Below are 5,634 nucleotides of genomic sequence, written 5' to 3' on the forward strand. Positions count from 1 at the left end.
AAGTTGAAGGATACAAGATTAGTATACAGATCTGTTGTTTTTCTATACACTAATAATATCAGAAAGAGAAAGAAAGAAAATCTCATTTACAATTGCATCAAAAAGAATAAAATACCTAGGAATAAACTTAACCAAGGAGGTGAAAGACCTGTACTCTGAAAACTATAAGACATTGATGAAGGAAATTGAATATGATACAAAAAAATAGAAAGATAACCCTGTTCATGGATTGGAAAAATTAATATTGTTAAAATATCCATACTACCCAAAGCAACCTACAGCTTTAATGCAATCCCTATCATAATACTCATGACATTTTTCACAGAACTAGAACAACTAATCCTAAACCTTGTATGGAACCACAGAGGACCCCTACTGAATAGGAGAAGATATTTGCAAGTGATATGTCTGATAAGGAGTTAATATCCAAAATATATAAGAGCTCATACAAGTCAATATCAAACACACAAACCACCCAATTACAGAATGAGCAGAGGATATGAGTAGATATTTTTCCAAAGAAAATATACAGATGGCAAATCAGTATGTGAAGATGTGCTTAGTATCACTAAGCATCAGGAAACTGCAAATCAAACCACAATGAGATAGGACCTCACACTTGTCAGAATGGCTGTTGTCAAAAAGACAACAAGTAATAAATGTTGGCAAGGATGCTGAGAAAAGGGAACTCTAGTGCACTGTTGGTGGGAATGTAAATTTGTGCAGCCACTATTGGTGCAGTCTGAAGTTTCCTAAAACAATTAAAAATAAAACTACCATATGATCCAGAAGTTCCACTCCTGGGTGTATATCTGCAGAAAACAAAAACATTAATCCAAAATGATACATGCGCCCCAGTGTTCATAGCAGCAGTATTTATGATAGCCAAGATATGGAAGCAACCCATGTGTCCTTCAACAGGCAAATGGATAAAAAAGATGCAATACACACACACACACATGCGCACACACAATGGAATATTATTCAGCCATAAAAAAGAATGAAAATTTGCCATTTGCAATAACATGGAATGGCCTGGAGGTTATTATAGTTACTGAAGTAAGTCAGACAGAGAAAGACAAATACTGTATGTTCTCACTTTATATGTGGAATCTAAGAAATAAAACAAACCAGTGAATATAAAACAGAAATAGACTCATAGATACAGAGAACAAACTAGTGGTTACCAGTGGAGAGAAGGGTGGGGGAGGGGCAAGATTGAGGAAGAGAATTAAGAGGTAAGAATAACTAGGTATAAAATAAATAAGATACAAGGATGTAATGTACAGCATAGGGAATATACACAATAGTTTATAATAACTTTAAATGGAGTGGGCTTCCCTGATGGTACAGTGGTTAAGAATCCGCCTGCCAATGCAGGGGACACGGGTTTGAGCCCTGGGCCAGGAAGATCTCACATGCCGTGGAGCAACAAAGCCCTTGCGCCACAACTACTGAGCCTGTGCTCTAGAGCCTGCGAGCCACAACTACTGAAGCCCGCATGCCTAGAGCCCATGCTCCACAACAAGAGAAGCCACCACAGTGAGAAGCCTGTGCACCACAATGAAGAGTAGCCCCCACTCGCCGCAACTAGAGAAAGCCCGTGAGCAACAACAAAGACCCAACACAGCCAAAATAAATAAATAAATAAATCTATTTAAAAAAATTTTTTTAAATGGAGTATAATCTTTAGAACTATCAAATCACTATGTGGTACACCTGAAATTAATATAACATTATAAATCAACTCTACCTCAATTTTAAAAAATTTATTTATTTCCTTTATCTTTGGCTGTGTTGGGTCTTCGTTGCGGCACGTGGGCTTTCTCTAGTTGCGGCGAGCAGGGCCTACTCTTCACTGCAGTGCTCGGGCTTCTCATTGAGGTGGCTTCTCTTGTTGTGGAGCATGGGCTCTAGGCACACAGGCTTTAGAAACTGTGACACGCGGGCTCAGTAGTTGTGGCTCGCCGGCTCTAGAGCGCAGGCTCAGTAATTGTGCCGCACAGGCTTAGTTGCTCCGCGGCATGTGGGATCTTCCTAAACCAGGGCTCGAACCAATGTCCCCTGCATTAGCAGGCAGATTCTTAACCACTGCTCCACCAAGGAAGTCCTCTACCTCAATTAAAAAAAATAGTTCCAGATGCTGGTGGCGGCAGTGCAGAGTACCAGGCTCTTTTGTTTGGCTGAGGGAAGGGCTGTTGGCCGGCGCCTGCGGAACGCCGCTTCAGTGAGGGGCTCGACCGCGGTCAACCGGATTGTTGCTTTTCTGGTCTCCACTCGCCTGGCCGGCTGGACAAGACGCACGAGTAGCGCGGCACTGATTCCTCTCAGGTTCACGGGCACTGCTCTGAGCAGCGTCACCCTTTATACCAGAAAGCTGGCGGGCACCATGGGGAAAAGACAAAACAAGAAGAAAGTGGAGGAGGTGCTAGAAGAAGAGGAAGAAGAATATGTGGTGGAAAAAGTTCTCCACCGTCGAGTGGTGAAGGGCCCAGTGGAGTTCCTCCTAAAGTGGAAGGGGCTCTCAGATGAGGACAGCACACGGCAGCCAGAAGAAAACCTGGATCGCCCCGGCCTCATCGCCGAGTTCCTGCAGTCACAGAAAACAGCACAGGAGACAGATAAATCAGAGGGAGGCAAGCGCAAAGCTGATTCGGATTCGGAAGATAAGGGGGAGGAGAGCAAACCAAGAAGAAGAAAGAAGAGTCAGAAAAGCCACAAGGCTTTGCTCGGGGTTTGGAACCCGAGTGGATTATTGGAGCTATAGACTCCAGTGGAGAACTCATGTTCCTGATGAAGTGGAAAAACTCTGATGAGGCTGACCTGGTCCCTGCCAAGGAAGCCAATGTCAACATGCCCACAGGTTGTCATATCCTTCTATGAGGAAAGGCTGATGTGGCATTCCTACCCCTCGGAGGATGATGACAAAAAAGATGACAAGAATTAACTCTCCTGAGTACCAGCCCCTGTCACATCTGACTGTGGGTTTCAAGTGGGGAAAGAAAGAGTTCTACTTGTCTTGACACCATAGAGGTGGCTTGAGAAGATGTCCTTTGAAGAGCCAGTATAGTTTCTGTGCCCTACAGCAGCCCAAGTGCTTTAAAGCCGTTCCATGCTGTATAGTTTGCACACCCATTCTGGTGGAGGGGAAGGAGGGTCAGTGTTTCAAGGCAACCCATTCTGAACTTTGCTGAGAAAAGCAAAGGACTTTCTATGAAGGACAAAACTTGCAGAATGGGATGTGGGAGAGCAGAAGATATTATAGATCTTCAAAGAGCATCTCCACAACCCACAGCCTTCTTCCCAATAGTGTTAACTCTGCATTTTTACAGCATAGTATGTATGTAGATTTTGGCTATTACTGGTGTATTATTTGGGGTGGGAGGGATGGGGTGGGAATGAAGGGAAATGGGTTAGGGACATTTTTGTTAAAATTTGGGGCCTGATGGGGGAAGTGGTGAAACAAAGGAAAGAACAGCTAACGATGATTTGGTTCCGTGTCCAGAATATTTCTTCCTTTCAAAAAATGTCATTGGCAACCTAAATGAGGACTGTGAGAGACTGTTCAAAAGCTGTGAATGCCTGAAACTTAGAAGCCAAGGTGTTCCCTGCCTGAGCTTAATGCTATTCCCAACAAAGGACTAAGCCAGTTAAGAAGTTACCAAAGCTGTCCTCTGTGGGATGGAAACTGGTTGAGGAGGAAAAGTCTTATTGGAGTGTATACGCAGGCAGGTCATATCACCTGATAAAGAGGTGATAATTCTTGAAATTGACAAGAAGACCCTTTCTTTTCCAATTATGAAGTTATAAATATCAGCTTCTCCACCCAAGCCACTGGCTGAAGTATTTGGGGAAGGGCAGAGGGTAGTATAGGAGGTGGGAGAGTAGGGAAAGGCAAGGGCCGGTGCTCTTAGGGTGGAAAACTCTTGGAGCCTCTGTTTTTTGAACTCTGAAACCATTGGTGGCAGGGTTCAGTCACTGACAGCACAAGTTCACTGAATCACTTCAAGAGCTGAATGATTTCAGAAGCCCTGGTCTCAGGAGAAGATTAAATTTTCATACTGGGACAGTGGCTCACTTTAAAACAAAACAAGTTTTTTTAATTCTAAGAATTAACCAAAACCCAAAACTCTGTCTTGAGTCATGAGATCCATCAGTTCTGACATCATCTAGACCTGCATCTAGAACTCCATTGTAAAACATTTTTAGGCATGTGTTAGGTTTCTGTGAAAATTTTGTTTAAGTGTTAAGCTTCATACCAACACTGTCAGTTTTTGTCTTAATAAAACTATATAGATTTATAATCCAAAAAAAAAATTCCAAGTGACTGTCTTTGGGAATTAGAACTGTGGGGTGTGCAGAAAGCTGAGATGGAATTCTGTTGCTTTTTATTATAAGCTCTTACATGTGTTACTTGATTTTTAAATTATGATTATATATTATTTTTACTTTAAACATTTTAAAACAAATAATTTAATATGTGCTCTCACTTTATGTGATAATTGTATTCCCTGAAAATCCCTGGTTAAATCTGTTTGTTCAAACTGAATCATGATATTCAGGAGACCTACAAAAAAAGAACCTTTAAGACGGTGGTTCTCAAACTTAAATGGGCATCAGAGTCATCTGTGGGGCTGATTAAAACCTGGATTACTCAGCCCTACCCCAGAGTTTCTAAGTCAGCAGATCCGGGGTGGAGCCTGAGAGTCTGCATTTCCAGCAAGCTTCCAGTTGATGCTGCTGCTGCTGATCCAGGGACCACACTTTGAGAACCATGGTTTTAAGGAAATAGCTCCTAATTTATATTTTCTAATAAATTGAATCACCATACATGGAGTTTGCTTCACATGAGGTTTACATATATAACAATATCACATCTTTTCATTCAAACTGGGCATTGTGAACGGGTAAGCTTAGTGTGAACACACTGATAGCTCCAATAGGTTGGTGATTTTTTGAAAATTACCCCCTCAGGCATAGCATGAGGAGTAAAGAGAAGCTGAGTAACAAATCCTCTTTCTCACAAAGACCACCTCCAACCACAAAAGGGAAAGGCCATGTGACCTAGGCTGGCCAATAAAACACTCCCTAGTCCCCAGTCAGAGATTGATTCAGAGATGACCCCATGGCCAAAGCTGGACCAAACAGAATTCTTCCCAGGACATTTCCACTTGAACCATCCAAAAACACTGCCTTGTTCTGGCTCTTGCTCCGGTTCTGGCATTGTGAAGCTTATAAGCTTGGGGCTACTATCTCGCCTGCCCTGTGGAAGGATGCAACCAAAGAAAGTAGAGAAACAGTTCTGATAACACTGTAACTCCCTGAGTCAGTTAATTCCGACTGGCCTTCTCAGTTGTGTTGAGCTGATAAATTCACTTTACTTTTTTTCATGTTTGAGTTGGGTTTCTGACACTTGGAGTCAATAGTTCCTGAATAATACAAATGAAGTAAGAGTTTTCCAACATGTTTTAAAAATGTGTTTTTTCATATTTGAAGTTCTATGGATTTTTCAGATTGGAAACCAAGAAAAAATGAATACAAAATGACAATATGGATGTAAGGAGAGATGAAAACTCTCCAGGGCTACAGAAGTATGGAGCTATAATGTAGCTCGTATTCAGGTAGATGCATAAC

The 5,634-nt window shown here is 42.0% G+C and overlaps 1 pseudogene; it reads left to right on the plus strand.

Moving 5' to 3' along the window:
• Positions 1-2,389: 2,389 nt before the first annotated feature.
• LOC132501919 (chromobox protein homolog 1-like) lies at positions 2,390-2,961 on the plus strand (annotated as a pseudogene).
• The last annotated feature ends 2,673 nt before the right edge of the window (positions 2,962-5,634 follow it).

Source organism: Mesoplodon densirostris, chromosome 14, assembly GCF_025265405.1.
Source record: "Mesoplodon densirostris isolate mMesDen1 chromosome 14, mMesDen1 primary haplotype, whole genome shotgun sequence".
NCBI lineage: Eukaryota > Metazoa > Chordata > Mammalia > Artiodactyla > Ziphiidae > Mesoplodon > Mesoplodon densirostris.